This window comes from Hippopotamus amphibius, chromosome 5 (genome assembly GCF_030028045.1).
Source record: "Hippopotamus amphibius kiboko isolate mHipAmp2 chromosome 5, mHipAmp2.hap2, whole genome shotgun sequence".
NCBI classification, from domain to species: domain Eukaryota; kingdom Metazoa; phylum Chordata; class Mammalia; order Artiodactyla; family Hippopotamidae; genus Hippopotamus; species Hippopotamus amphibius.
In genome coordinates, this window is record NC_080190.1 from 24,712,660 (window position 1) to 24,728,952 (window position 16,293).

General features: G+C 38.4%; 1 pseudogene; it reads left to right on the forward strand.

Annotated features, from left to right (window-relative positions):
- The first annotated feature begins 12,778 nt into the window (after positions 1-12,778).
- Positions 12,779-12,878, forward strand: LOC130854684 (U6 spliceosomal RNA; annotated as a pseudogene).
- Positions 12,879-16,293: the final 3,415 nt, after the last annotated feature.

Genomic DNA, 16,293 nt, shown 5'->3' on the forward strand with positions numbered 1-16,293 from the left:
CTTTATGTTTCTGGCTCTGAGTGTGAGCAAGTCTGGAAGCTCTTTAATCACATAGTAATACAGCATGTTTGGGGGAGACTTAACTCCCCACACTCTTGTAAAGTTACAAAGCTAATGAAGCAAGTTGTTCCAACTCAGCTTCTGGTGTGTAGAGAAAATCCCTCTGGAAATGGCTATTGCTTTTAATTAAACCTTACAAATTCAGAAAAGCAGAAATTCTAGGCTAGCAGACAGGTTTACTACGGGTGACTGTGGACTATACCTGTGCTTCCAAAATAAAATAAATAAATAAATAAATAAATTTTAAAAAGAAAGAAAGCCAAGAAAATCTCACACATTTAAAGACATTTTAGAATCCTGGCCTGAATAACCTACTATAGGCACAGAGTTTTTTGAGCCACCCATGACTTTATGACTAGCAGAGTCCCTGTAATTGCACTTTTCTTGTTATAGGTATGAAAAAGGAGACTCCCCTCCCCTTGTTTTTGTCTCTGTAAGGGACTTTCAGGACTTCTCTGAGACCAAGAAGACAGCTGCAGGCCAGAAATAGAATCCTTAGTTGCTCACCTACGACAGGAGCCTATATCATCCCCAAAGCTACAAACATGTATTCAAACAGCCACTTGCTGCTTCTGAGTTTTCCTCTCTATAACTGTCCTTCTGACTCTCACTGGAGTGGGAGAGAAGGAAGGGCCGTGAAGAAGGGACTTCCTGTGATCATCGCATGATACATGAAACAGTGCTCATTTCTTGATCTCTGAGCTATAACACACAGATGGGGTACACTGGGTCTCAGGATTGATCTACTGTGGGAGTCAGACTGAGACCAAAATGAGTTCCATCAAGAAGAAGGAAAACAACTGTCAGCATCAGGGGAGGCTCATTCCAGAGTGTTGGACTCAATTCACAAGGGTTTGCTTTGTCCCACTTCAGAGCTTTTAAACCATGCAGTTGTCTAAAACTTATTGCTGACAAACTTTTTTTTAAGTCCTTACTTTGACCAACTGTTGCCTTTTGCCCCATGTGGTTTAACTGAGAATAGCCTGAGGATCTTAATCATTTCTTCAGGTAAGATTTTTGAGCAATTACTAGATGAAAATGTGAAGAGTAAGTGAGCTCTCTAGGAAGCACATTAAAGCTGATACATGAGCAGGAGGTGAACATCCCACATTGTTTGAGCCACCTCTCCTTTCTCTTGTTCCCACTTTCATCTCAAAGAGACATTTTGGTCTCTGTGTGTTCCTATGTTTCAATGTGTTGCTATATAAAGTTCAAAGGCTAAACAGTGTGTCTCATGTGCCAGAGAGTACAATGCAGATGGGAAGCTGTGACTGTGTCCAAACTGGTGTGGATCATCTCTAAATGCCATGAAATTGAACCTCAGATCCTAAAGCAGAGGGGGAACTGACATCCCCACTCCTGAAAGGTAAGCATTTTTAGCAAAAGAGTACTCTCCCTAGGCTTCTTGGCAATAGCCTGGCCTCCCCAGTTAAGAGAGATGAGTGATTAGCATAAGTAAGTCTGTAGACACCCAGACAATCACCCTGTTAGGCAACTGATATTTTCATGTGCCTGCCTACCACTTTCTCTCAATCTACTTTATGTCAAATTGTCTAATTTAATTGCGCAGGTAGGTGGGTTTGTGAGCTGCATTCACTGTGATGGAGGATGAATGCTGTGGGGGAGTCATAGAAAACAACATGGAGGAAGAACTTAGCAGGTCAAGCTTGAGCCACAGCTGGACTCTGCTTCTGATGGGCTTATTTGTTAGTGAGTCGAAGGTGGTACCTTCCCTCCTTCACCATTTAATCCTGATAAATTATGAATTAAACTCATTTATTCCTAACACAAATTTATATTAAATATTATTCTTTATAAGATACTGCATTAGGCCCTTCTGGGAATTTAAGGATTTAGTTGTTATAGGAATAGTACATAGATAACGCTAATGTAAAACATAACTGATGGGGACTAGAATGGCATAAAAGGCTTAGTGACCAGAGAAAACCTCCTGGAAAAGATGACATAGAACAGGGTCTTAAGAGATGAGTAAATATTTTGGATATAGAGGGGTATAAAGCATGACACTTCAGGCAGTACTAATATGAACACAGACCTAAAGATAGAAAAGCACATGCTTTGTTGCTGCTATAACAGAGAAAACAACAACAGCAATGAAAACTATTCATTTTAAAAGACCTCCAAGAAAACAAAGTTCAAGATCCCCACTGTTCTAGATATAGAAGTTTCCCAAAACCAGAATTCCAATCTGCAGAAGGCCCAAGTGAGTGAATTCACATCGATGAAACTGAATATTATTCTGACACGCTCTGTTTTTTTTTAACCCAGAATGGAAGTGCTCTTCTTGACTAGCCAAACAACAATTATCCTTTCTGGTGTGACTTGATTTGGGAAGCATGTCCTGTTCCATAAAGGAGTTAGAGATTGACTAGAGATTAGGAGTTAGCAAAACTATTGCTCTAGTCTTAATACTTGCAATTGTATGAAAACTCTACCCTACTCTAGGATGACAACCACAGAATGTTAGAACAGGAAGAAGCTCTCATTTTTTAAACTTTCATAGGTGCAGTGTCATTATATAACCTTTGGATTTAGATTGACCAGAATTCAGATTTGCCATTTATCTCACATAACCTTAGGAATATGACATAGCTTTCTGAACCCCAATCTTGTCATCTGTAAAATGTACCTAATATCAATGAAAAGCTTAGTAGCAGAAAAGTTTGGTAAAGTGTTTTGCATAAAGTAGGCATGTAATTCATAACACGGTTGTCCCTTTTTTTCTACATTTTTGCATACATAGAGGGTCAGAGACATGCTGAGTGAGGTTGAGAAACTCACACCAGCTAATGAAACCATTAGTAACCAAAATAGAATAAGAATCAGGTATTCATGTCCTGAGATGACATTCTCTCCTTTCCAACATGAAGCTTCTTGGACAAAATTTTCAGCAAAATTTTCACTTTCAGCATGTCAGAACCCAAATGGAATTCATTAAACATGTGTCTATAGAACATTAGGAAAAACTCATTCTTACCTATGACATTCAAGTGAAAGATGCGTTCTTTTGGAGCTTTTTATATTTAAAATAAGACTAAAGCCAGGGTGGCCTAATTTTCCTTATCTTACACCTTAACTTTTTTCAGTGTTCCTCAATGAATAATATGAATATGATAAGAACACATCTGGGGCGTCCCTGGTGGCACAGTGGTTAAGAATCCGCCTGCCAATGCAGGGGACATGGGTTCGAGCCCTAGCCCAGGAAGATCCCACATGCTGCAGAGCAATTAAGCCTGTGCACCACAACTCTAGAGCCTGCAAGCCACAACTACTGAAGGCTGTGTGCCTAGAGCCCGTGCTCCCCAACGAGAGAAGCCACCACAATGAGAAGCCCGCATACCACAACAAAGAGTGGCCCCTGTTCTCCATAGCTAGAGAAAGCCCATGTGCAGCAACGAAGACCCAACACAGCCAAAAATCAATAAATAGTAAAATAAATCTTAAAAAAAAAAGAACACATCTGTATGTGTGAACTTAGTTTATTTTGTATCAGATATCTTCCCCCTTATTTGCAAATTCATACCAGGAAAGCACAGTGGATGCCTGACATCTGATTTTTTTTCACAGGTACTGCTTCTGCAGTCCTAATCTCAGGGAGAAAGGCAGGCAACACAGATCCACATGCAACAAGGATAACCAGGGTTAACTGCAACTCAGAGCATCAATCACTTTTATTGCCCCCAAGGCAGTGTTTCCATTATTTATGCTGCTGGGTGATCTGCTATATTTATGATACAGCAAGTTGTCATGGCTTTAAAAATATGATGGATTCCTAAATTAATCCCGTATTCCTTGTCTTGGGCTTGAAGCATGGGCAGTCATAAAGAGCACAGAGGTTTCTGTAATCACAAAGTTGAATGCCCACGGGTCGTGATGGAGAACTGACCATTGTGTTCAGAATGGATTTGTGTCAATAGTGCTAAAAACTTTCCACCTATGCTTACAGATTGAGTGCTGAAATTCATTCTATCAATATTTATCAGTACACTAATATTTCCACATTCTGTGGGGAATAAAAACATGAATAAGACACAGATTTAACTCCCAATGGGTTTTGAGTCCACTTACAATTAATATTTGAAAACATGCATCTATCTTAGGAGAAATAAAAGTGCTGGAGATTTTGAAAAGTGAGATGCCACTTGTTGTTGAGATTAGGAGTGGTGATAAAGATGGAGATGGCATTTGGGGAGATATGAAGAATAGAAAGATGTTGAGGAGAGAGGATGTTTGGAAAGTGGCATAAACAAAGAGATAGAATTGGAGAGAACAATTGAATGGCGCACAGGAAACTTTTTTTGAAGAGTAGGTAGGAGCCAGCTCCTGCAAGGTCAAGAGAGAAGTTTTGAATGAATTCTAGAAGCAATGACAAGCTTAGATGATGTTTTTACAAGGAAAAACTTCTTGTACTGTAGGAAAACAAATTTGCCCACAGAGCTTAGTATGAATTTGAATGAGAAAGACATAAATCAGGTTTATTCTTATTGCAAGAGCACAGGTAGTAAGAAAGGATACAGTAGAAACAGGACTGGAAGATCTTAAGTCATGTTAAAAGGAATGACCAAAGGAAGTTTAGAGAGAATGAAGATTAAGATTGCCTTTGAAATTTGACCCTATGTCAAGTAGCCAAAGCCTTTGCTTTGGCCTACAATGACCAATGTGATCTGAGCCTCTTTTATATTGATAATTCCAAGTCCTATGACATTTCCCACCTACTGACTCCATGCTAAACACACAGACTTCCTTGAAGACCCTTGAACGTGGCAAGCATACTCTAGCATTAAGGGATTTGCACTAGAGAAAAGAAAGCTCTTCCCCCAAACAGCTGCGTGACCCATTCCCTCACTTTTTCTTTTTCAAACACCCTTTTCTCAATGAGGATTACCCTGACACCTTTACTTAAAATTGCAACCCATGTCACTCCCATCCTATAATCAGCACTCTCCATCTTCCTACCTTCCTTTTATCTGTATCACTTATTTTCTCACATACAAAAATACAATGTACCTACTTATTTGGTATACCATTTCCTTCTTTCTATATCTGCTTGTATATAAACTCCACAAAGGTAGGAATATGTCCATTGTATTTACTGATATATGCCAGGTACCTAGAAGAGTACATGACACGTAATATGTGGGTAGTAGATATTTGTTGAACGAATAGACCCGTGCAACTCGTTTACTGCTTATCTCTGTTGGTGGTTCTTGGATCCCATCATGTTCTGCCAGTCTGTGTTTGTATTCCGCACACACATGGGTCTCCACCAGTTTCTTGGATGACTCGCAGCAGCCCCACGTTTGATTTTGTTGTATTTACAACTAGGATAAGAATGGCTTGTTCCAATGGATGAAGACTCTGAGAACATTTTAAACAAGAACTTACTCTTCTGTATACTTGGGAATATCCCTTTTTCCTTGCTGCCTTGCAGGCTGTTCTAAAGAAACAGCCTCATCTTTCAAATCTTACATTATATTTAGGATACTTTCAAATTTTAATTAGGAAATCTCTTTGAATTTTGTCCTGATTAATTAATTGCTGTGATTAGAAACTGTTTTCCATTTTCATCATATGTCCTTTAAATCAAGCTGAACATATTGGCAAAATTTTGGCAGAAACAAAGGAAATGATATTTAGTGTGATTTACAGCCATCCCACGTAATTTCCACCTTTTCTCTAGCATCTTCTCCAGAGTGTGAGCACCATTTAATTTGTCATCCTAGAACCTACTCAGTGCCAGCCCATCAATACCCTACACCAGTCAGAATTATGGTCATTTCTATGTGTGTGGACAGGTGAGTTAAGAGATGAGAAGCTATGAGTAATAGCCACTAAATTTTTCTACGTGGGCTTCCACTGACATCTTGCCATCTATCTTCTCTTGGCACATACTAAGCCATGGGGCTATGCTCTTACTTGGGATGTAAACGTCAATATTTATATAAACCTGTGTAACAATATCACACACCCTGATGATTTTAAGCTATTTGATTTGATGGGTTAAACTTCTTTTCATGCAGTCTATATGTAAATTCATTAAAGCCAGAAAATTGGCAATCAATCAACAGGTAGACCCTGAGTATACATCAGGTCACTAACAACATGCTAAGAAATGTGAAGTTAGAAAAATGTCTCTCCAGTGAATACTGTTAGACAAAATGTGACAAATAACAAGGGAACAAGGAATAAGAAATCATGGCAAATAGCCAAATTGTGGGTATTTTCCATGAGGTTAAAGAAAAAGGATACAAGTTATTTGGGGATATTGAAAGTTCATAATGAGGGGGAAAGCAGGGGTGGGAGGGTTGGAGTGGGATGAATTGGGAGACTGGGATTGCCATATATACATTACTAATAAGAAAAAAATATCAAATTGTACACTTTAAATATATGCAGTTAACATAGGGAGATCAACTCGATGATGGGTGATGACTCAGAAGGCTGGGACAAGGAGGGTGGGAGGGAGTCGTGGCAGGGAGGGCATATGGGGATATATGTATCAATATAGCTGATTCACTTTGGTGTACAGGAAAAAACTGGCACAACAGTGTAAAGCAATTATATTCCAATAAAGAGCTTAAAAAATAAATATATGTAGCTTATTGTATGTCAATTATATCTCAAAAGGCCTTTAAAAAATCATGATTATTATAAAAGTAATACATATGAACAATAAAACATTCAGAAAAACATAGATTTTTCAATGAAGAAGATAAAATTGCTGTTATAACACCTCCCAGAAATCTTCAGTTTCAACATTTCGGTGAATATCATTTCAGTATATTTTCTCTCATTCTCCTTTTGTCTTTCCACGCTTATTGAATGCTCTCAGAAGTAAACAACAAGAGCCACAATAATGCTTAAGATAGTCTCTAAAACTCTTTGAAGAATGACAAAAATTTGGCATATTTATTGTGCTGACACTCTTCCAAGATCAATTCATGATCATAAGATGTTGTCTTGAAAGCAGAGTTTAGAAATAAAAAATGTTTAATGACTGGAGAGTTGATGTCAAGCATATTATCGTCATTGCCAATGAGAATTTTCTGAGGAGATTGCCACCCTCTTGGGAAATATATACAGTTGAATATGTAGGGCATATGTCTGGAAATGTGATCAATAACAGATATTAGCACTTGGTGAGAGCCAAATGTGCAGTGCAGCACTCTTGGTTCAGAGACTGGCCCCATCAAGCATATGCCTGGGAGCTTGTTAGAAATACAGGAACTCAGCCCCTGTTTCAGATTCAATGAGTAAAAATCTGCTTTTCTCAAAATCCATAAGTGATTCCTTTGCACATCAATTTTGAAAGCACTTGCAAATATATGCTGAGATTGTTCACTGGAGAGAGCACTCAATGAAGCCAGGGAGGTTAGAAATGCTTAGAGGACCCTCTAGGTGTACCAAAGAATTTCAATGAGTTATAAAGAAAACAGGCAGTGACATCAAAATACAACAAAATCAAAACAGGATCCTGAGATGTACATGCATACTTCGGAGACTATCAAATAGATGAGTACCACCAAGGGACCAATGGTTTAAATACAGATTTTGGAATATAAACTTGAAATTGTCTATACATTAGTCTACCCATTAATGCTTTTCCCCTGCCATTTGGGGGAAAGGTAGCCCAAAAACTATTTTAAAGGTGTACCTGGAAAGTACCAATCAAAAATCACTGCTTGAGAAACACTAGTTTATGTCAGAGCGGAAAAAGAACATTCTTGTTTCATTTTTAGAAAATTATTTTTTAATTATGTGCCAACTAAGAACGTTAGTTTACACCTAAGAGAGAGTCAGTTAAAATGTGCAAACCAGGCTAGACAAACAAGGCTACTAGGACAGTTGACAATATAACCCTTATTATTTGGTTGGTGTGTAAGAAGAAAATATTGAAATTCTAGTTTTCAAATTTATCCTATTTTAAATTTATAACATTTTTCTTAACTGCTAATTTACATGATATTAGCAAAATTTAATGTCTATATATAGTCTTTAACAAACAATGCACTGAGAGTTTCATTTTGAAATGTGTTTTACTGATCAGGATACACTTACCACAAAATTATATATATAATCTCAGTCTTCCCCCAAAAGTTTGCTGGCACTTCACAACTTGATTAAGTTCAGGAAATAAAATGTGATGATTGTTTTTTGCATTTATATTTAGGAGAAGGCTATGTCTCCAAGTATGAGCAATTATTTTAAGAGATTCTTTTAATAATCATCACTGATAAATTATGCCAATAAGCTTTGTTCTTACCTTATTCAATTTCATATGTAAGAATCAAAAGTTACCATTTTACTAGATAGAGCAGAGTAGCAAGAGAAAAAGTACAAGTGAGCACTTCATGACGGCTTTATGCCCATATTGTTATGAACTAGTTATCTCTAAATAAATGTTGATTAGTTGATGGGTTGATTACTTAAGTAATCACTTACCTCTCAGGCACAGTGAATAGCAGTACAATTTATATCAGTGTTTCTCAAAGTATGTTCCCTAGCTTGTTTGCATCAGATTTGCCTAGTATTTTCTGAAACACTAGATGGGCACAAGACCATAATTATTCAATCAGAATATGAGTGGAACTTAGAAATCTGTATTTATCTAAAAGTGCCCCAAGTTATTCTAATGTATATTAAAGTTTGAAAACCACTGAGATTCTAGATCTTTACCTTGATATAAAGGATGATTTCTTTTTGGGACCAAAAGCATACCACAAAATTATTGGAAGCTTTATTCCCAGAATCTCCATACCTTTCAAATGAAACTATTCTGGAAGGACACAGCACACCACACTGATTATTGACATCTTGTTTTTGTAGTTATCCAGTTATCAAGATTTACTGCAGCATGGGGTAAATATTGACCTCATCATTGGCCTATCATTTACCCATTAACTGTGTTCATCTTCTCTGCCTCAGCAGGAAACATCTGATATGTCTTTGACGGTGGACACACTGATTTAACCATTTACCTGAAATACGTTGGAGGAATTGAAAAGCAACAGTATTGATGAGGAGAGGAGTAGGGAAAAAATTGATTCATGTAGCAAGATAAATGGGCAGCATTTAAAAAATCAAATGCACTTGCATTTTAGGAAACAAGCCTAAATCTTAACACTCAGATGCCAAAAAAACACCTACATGAAAAATCTGAATGTGGAAAGTTTGTCTTTATGATGGAAGTATACTGAGCTTTACAATTAAGGTTAGTGAAACTTCATGGAGCAAGTGAAACAGTTTTCAAAGGAAAAATGGTGTCTGCCCATATTAACAAATACAAATTTACTGAGAGGCTGTCTTATAAGGAGAAACTGAAAAATAAAGGGAAACAATGTTGACGGTGGACACTATGGGCTTCTGGAAGTCTCCTGGGGAAATAAGGAAAAGGACTCTTCATTGCAAGTATATCTGAGCAGAAGAGTAGGATGTGGAGATTGGAGGTGGGCAATGAAAAGTCCCCAGCTCTTGCACATCCTCAGGTAAGCCACTTTCTTCTAACAAAACATAACCTTCCATTCTGAAGAGACAGAAACACCTTAGAGGGATTGTTTGTGCATGTTTGGGTTTGGGGGTATTTTTTGGGGAAGGGGGTACTGTGTTTTGAATTTTCTCCAATATCAATCCATGTTAGCCTCTTTTACATTAAAAATCATCAAAGCAGGACTTCCTGGTGGCGCAGTGGTTAAGAATCTGCCTGCTAATGTAGAGGACACAGGTTCAATCCCTGCTCCAGGAAGATCCCACATGCCATGAAGCAACTAAGCCCGTGCAACAAAATACTGAGCCTGTGCTCTAGAGGCCGTGAGCCACAACTACTGTGCCTGCGTGCCTAGAGCCCATGCTCCGCAACAGGAGAAGCCACCAAAATAAGGAGCCTGCGCACCACGATGAAGAGTAGCCCCCGCTCACAACTAGAGAAAGCCCGTGCGCAGCAGCGAAGACCCAACACAGACAATAAATAAAAAAATAAATATTTTTAAAAATCAGCAAAGCAGCCTAGAGAGTCTATAAACTTCCTTTTGCAAAGGGTGCTTCTGAAACCCAGGACATCATTCTCAAAAGCACATTGGATACCCTTCAAGGATGGAGTTTCTCGCTTTGCTTTCTGCAGTAATGTCCCAACTTCCCTTTGTGATAGCATGATTTGTTCTAATGGTTCTTGAGAGACATTTGGGAAATCTGACTTTATCTCTGGATGAAACTGCCACACAAGGAAGTCACCTGCATGTGACATGACAGAAGGGCCCTGTGCTTGAGAAAATGCTACAGCTGCCACATCCCCCGGAAGTTTCCCTAGTGGTATTTGGCTTTTTGTGAGCTGCTCCCAATAGCCACTGTTTAAGAAGTATGTTCCTGGCTGTCAAGCCCCAATGCTGCCTAAATTACACAGATAAGGCGTTCTAATAAGATACTTTAGAAAGTCACTTATGCCATAAGGTATTTATATTACCTCAAGACATTTCTATTTGGCTAATAGGAAATGAAAGTGTGGATTAATGCCTTTCGCATGCCATTAAAGAGCTGAGAGGGAGAAGCCTTCTCTCGGCCACCAGGGGCCTCCTTCCCATGTCTGTTCACGGCTGTCTCAGCTAATCGCCTTCGGTGCTTTCCGAAGCCAAGGATGAGTGTTGACTTCATAGAAAATGAGTTTAAGCCAGAAAGTGCATGTGGCCTCCAAACTCTGGATTACGGCCATGGCATGCTGTGTTTCAGCTTTGATTTAAAGATAGGGAACATGTGGCTTCCTAAAAATGAAAAACTCTTTTGCACAATTCCCAAAAGGCTAATGCAAGCAACTGTTAAAGGAGAAATAAACAGACAGACACCAGAATTCCAAATAAGCAAAACTTAGTGAAACTGGGTCACCAGTCACCGCCCTATAACCCTGAAAAGTCAAGGTGGCAAATATGTCTACTTCTCTCTTTATCTGACCCGTGATGATATATATAATTGTTGGGTGTTCCCATATGTATAAATCCTATAGAATGTGAGCTTGGTGAAATTAATAACAACAACAACAATAATATCATAAACTAACATTTAGTGATTAAGAACCAGGCACCGTGCTAAGTGTCTTATACGTATTATTTCATTAAATCCTACTAAACTTATGAGGTCGGAACTAGTATTATTATTCTATTAGGCTTGCTAACTTAAGTCTCCATTACTGGTGGATGATAGAGGTGGCATTAGGGAAAAAATAGTCTGATTCTTTAGCCGACATCCTTAACTGTACTTGAGAAAATAAAAGTGATCGGCAATTAATTTTCTTAAGTGAATTCTTGCATTGGACAAATGCTTCACCATCTCTAACAAAGCGTTTCTCAAACAACATCAAGAGACCTGAATGTTTTGATAATGAAACTGTTAGAGCCCTAACAAGCTCCTTCAGGAAAGCAGATGGTGCTGACTCAGAAGAACAGCCCACCTCTCAGCAGAGGTCAGCCACCTCTAGATGAAGGTGGATAGCCCATTCAATGACATTAAATGCTCCTCCAAGGTTATAAATCCTGTGGGTATGAAAAGCAAGAAGGATGCCATTTAGATTAGGACAGGGGATGGGGCTACAAATAGGAGGATCTTCTTTTCCTTTCAGGGAACACGCAAGTCATAACCTGCATTTTTCTCTTCTATGAAATAGTGTTTTAGTTGCGGGATTCCAGAGGCCAAGTAAAAACTCACCCTGATCTTTCTAGAACCTAAATTAATGCCCACTCTTCCCCCAGAGTTCTCTTTTATGTACTCCAAAGGACTGGAGATTTGTAGACCATCTGCCACAAGGGGAATTTAGCTCCCCCAAGATCCACTTTCTTCATTTTCCCACCCTAAAGCCCCCCGCCTCTTTCTGGCAGCCAGACATCCCAGCATAGCAGAACTGTCACTGATTTCTCAGTGAAAGAGGAGGGTTTCAGAGTTAGGCTGTAAACAGAAGCATGCCATAAAGTTACCAGCTTAATTAAGCTATTACAGTTTTTAGGGGTTTTTAAATACAGGCAATTTGAATGTATAATTGAGCCTGAGTACAGACTCATTCTCTGTTTTCCTTGGTCTACTCAGAACCAGATCATGAATGGAAAATAGCTGGGGTAATGTCCTGTGGCAACAAGGTCAATTCCTCACTTTTAATGTGATCTCCACAATGAAGCTATGAAGTGTTTACCTCTATTGGCTTGGCCCAGGAGTGAAGGGCTTGGACCTGTGAAATGCCAGGTCAACCACACTGAGAGTGCTGTGACTGTCAGCCTGTCCTCAGTGTTCTCAGGGACAATATCCCACAACTCCTTGTACAGAGAAGACGACAGAATATGGTTAGAGGAAACATCCTCTTTGGAAAAATGATCTTGAACTTCAGTCCTGAGTTTAGACAGGGGAAACTAAGAGAGATTACAAACCCATGTTCTTCAACCTTGACCAGCAGAGGAGAAGGCCAATTTGAGTTTCCCCTTGGGGGGAAGTGTATATGTTGGCAAAGCACAGTAAGCCCATTGCTCATGCTGTGAATATAGCTTTGCACTTCACAGATTAGGTGATTTTACTAGTTGATAGCTGTTTATTCCAACAGCATGTGTCATGTAGCAGTATATTCAGTACATTAGGTTGTATCTCAGCTTTACTCTAATCCTCACTGCCCCATATCATATACATACAAGTGCAGGCACACATTGAGATGCTAAAAGAAACTTTGCTATGTTTGCTTCAGCAGCACATATACCAAAACTGGAATGATACAGAGAAGATTAGCATGGCCCTGAGCAAGATGTACACAGATGTATGAATTGATCAAATGTAAGACCTGAAACCTTAAAACTCCTAGAAGAAAAAACACTCATAATCAACTTGACATCAGTCTTAATAATTTTTTGGATTTGATACCATAAGCAAAGGCAACAAAAAACAAAATAAAAATGTGGAACTATATCGAACTAAAAAGCCTGTGTACAACAAAGGAAATCAATTAACAAAATAAAAAGCAAATTATTAGATGGGAGAAAATATTTGCAAACCGTGTTTCTGATAAAGAGTTAATATTCAAAATATATAAAGAACTCATACAACTTAAAAGTAAAAATAAATCTGATTTAAAAATGGACAGGATATCTGAAGAGACTTTGTGTATGTGTGTGTGTGTTTTTTTCTTACATTTTTTAAGCTCTTTATTGGAATATACTTGCTTTATACTCTTGTACCAGATTTGAGGTACACCAAAGTGACTCAGCTGTATTTATACATATATCCCCATATCCCCTCTCTCCTGTGACTCCCTCCCACCCTCCCTGTCCTGGCCCCCTAAGACATCACCCATCATCGAGTTGATCTCCCTTTGTTATACAGCAACTTCCCACTAGCTACCTATTTTACAGTTGGTAGTGTATATATGTCTATGCTACTCTCTCACTTTGTCCCAGCTTCCCCTTTGCCCCTCCCCTCAACCCCATGTCCTCCAGTCCATTCTCTGCATCTGCATCCTTATCTTGCCCTGTCACTGGGTTCATCAGGACCATTGTTTTAGAATCTGTATATATGAATTAAAATACAGTATTTGTTTTTCTCTTTCTGGCTTACTTCACTCTGTATGACAGTCTCTAGGTCTATCCACCTCATTACTTATAGCTCAGTTTCATTCCTTTTTATGGCTGAGTAATATTCCATTGTATATATGTGCCACATCTTCTTTATGCATTCATCTGTTGATGGGCATTTAAGTTGTTTCCATGTCCTGGCTATTGTAAATTGTGCTGCAATGAACATTATGGTACATGTTTCTTTTCAGATTATGGTTTTCTCTGGGTATATGCCCAGTAGTGGGATTACTGGATCATATGGTAGTTCTATTTGTAGTTTCTTAAGGAACCTCCAAACTGTTTTCCACAGTGGCTGTACCAACTTACATTCCCACCAACAGTGCAAGAGAGTTCTCTTTTCTCCACATCCTCTCCAACATTTGTTGTTTCTAGATGTTTTGAGGAAGGCCATTCTGACCGGTATGAGGTGATACCTCACTGTGGCTTTGACTTGAATTTCTCTAATGATTACTGATGCTGAGCATCTTTTCATGTGTTTGTTGGCCATCTGTATGTCTTCTTTGGAGAAATGTCTATTTAGGTCTTCCGCCCATTTGTGGGTTGGGTTATTTGCTTTTTTGGTATGAAGCTGCATGAGCTGTTTGTATATTTTGGAGATTAATCCTTTGTCAGTTGCTTCGTTGGCAAGTGTTTTCTCCCATTCTGAGGGTTGTCTTCTTGTCTTGTTTATGGTTTCTTTCACTGTGCAAAAGCTTTTAAGTTTCATTAGGTCCCATTTATTTATTCTTGATTTTATTTCCATGATTCTAGGAGGTGGGTCAAAAAGGATCTTGTTTTGATGTATGTCAGAGGGTTTTGCCTATGCTTTCCTGTAGGAGTTTTATAGTGTCTGGCCTTACATTTAGGTCTTTAATCCATTTTGAGTTTATTTTTGTGTATGGTGTTAGGAAGTGTTCTAATTTCATTCTTTTACATGTAGCTGTCCAATTTTCCCAGCACCACTTATTGAAGAGACTGTCTTTTTTCCATTGTATATTCTTGCCTCCTTTGTCAAAGATAAGTTTGCCCATATGTGCTTGGGTTTACCTCTGAGTTCTCTGTTCTGTTCCATTGATCTTCCTTTTTATTTTTGTGCCAGTACCATACTGTCTTGATTACTGTGGCCTTGTAGTATAGTTTACGGTGGCCTTGTAGTATAGTTTGAAGTCAGGAAGCCTAATTCCATCAACTCCGTCTGAATAGACTTTTTTTTTAAAGAAGACATACAGATAGCTAGCAGGTATATGAAAAGGTGCTTAACATCACTAATCATCAGAGAAATGCAAATCAAAACCACAATGAGATACCACCTCACACATGTCAGATTGGCTATCAAAAAGACAAGAAATAACAAGAGTTGGCAAGGATGGAAAGGGAACTCTGGTGCACTGTTGATGGGAATGTAAATTAGTGCAGCAACTGTGGAAAACACTATGGAGATTTCTCAAAAAATTAAAGCAGATCCATATGATACAGCAATTCCACTTCTAAGTATTTATTCAAAGGACATGAAAATGCCATGTTGAAGACACCTGCACCCCATGTTCACTGCAGCATTATTTACAATAACCAAGATATGAAAATAACCTAAGTGTACACAGATGGAGGAATGGATAGGCAAATATGATACATACACACACACGCGACCATTATGCAGCCATAAAAAAGAAAATCTTGCCATTTACAACAATATGGATGGACCTTGAGGGCATTATGCTAAGTGAAATAAGTCAGAGAAAGACAAATATCATATGATGTCACTTACCAGTAGGATCCAAAAACAAAACAAAAAACAAAAACAAAAAATGAGCTTATCAACACAGGAAACAGATTGGTATGGTTGCCAGAGGATGGGGGCCACAGATGTGCAAAGGCAGTCAAAAGGTACAAACTTGCAGTTCTAACATAAGTCATGGGGAAGCAATGTACAGCAAGGTGACTATAGTTACTAAAACTGTATGGTATATTTGAAAGTTGCTAAGAGAGCTGACCTTGAAAGTTCTCATTAAAAGAAAAATTATTTGTAAGTATGTATAGTGACTGATATTAACTAGCCTGGTGGTGATCATTTTACAACATAGACACACACACATGCAAGTATTGATTCATGATGTTGTATACTGGAAACCAATATAATGTCATATGTCAATTATAACTCAAAATTTTTTCAAATAAAAAAAGTTTTTTTGGGGTATGTGCTAATGATAAGACTTCCAAATTCCATAGCCTCCCTATCAGCTGCCAGCAATTATGTATCCTTTCCCTAAAACTAGTTCAACTTGATAGAGAGGCAGGTGTGTAGCTGGGCAAGCAGAGAGGTGGGGTGATATGGGATGGGAGAAGTGGGCTGTCATGGGTCACAAAGGAAAATATGAAGTACCAGTGATTTAAGAATACTTTCAGGTTTCCTTCAGTTCTAGTAATTCTTTACAACAACAGAATACTTGCATAGTGATCAAGTAGTTTGTGTTGTTAGAACATACTAATAAAGCCACTGACGTTGGCATGAGTTCATGTCTAATTTATCAGTGAAGAAAAAAATCTCAGAGGAAAAAGTATGCATTTTAGGTCAAATTATATAAATAAATTCTCTCTCTCTCTCTTCCTCTTCCTCTCTATAGAGAGATTTCCAAAGGATTAGAAC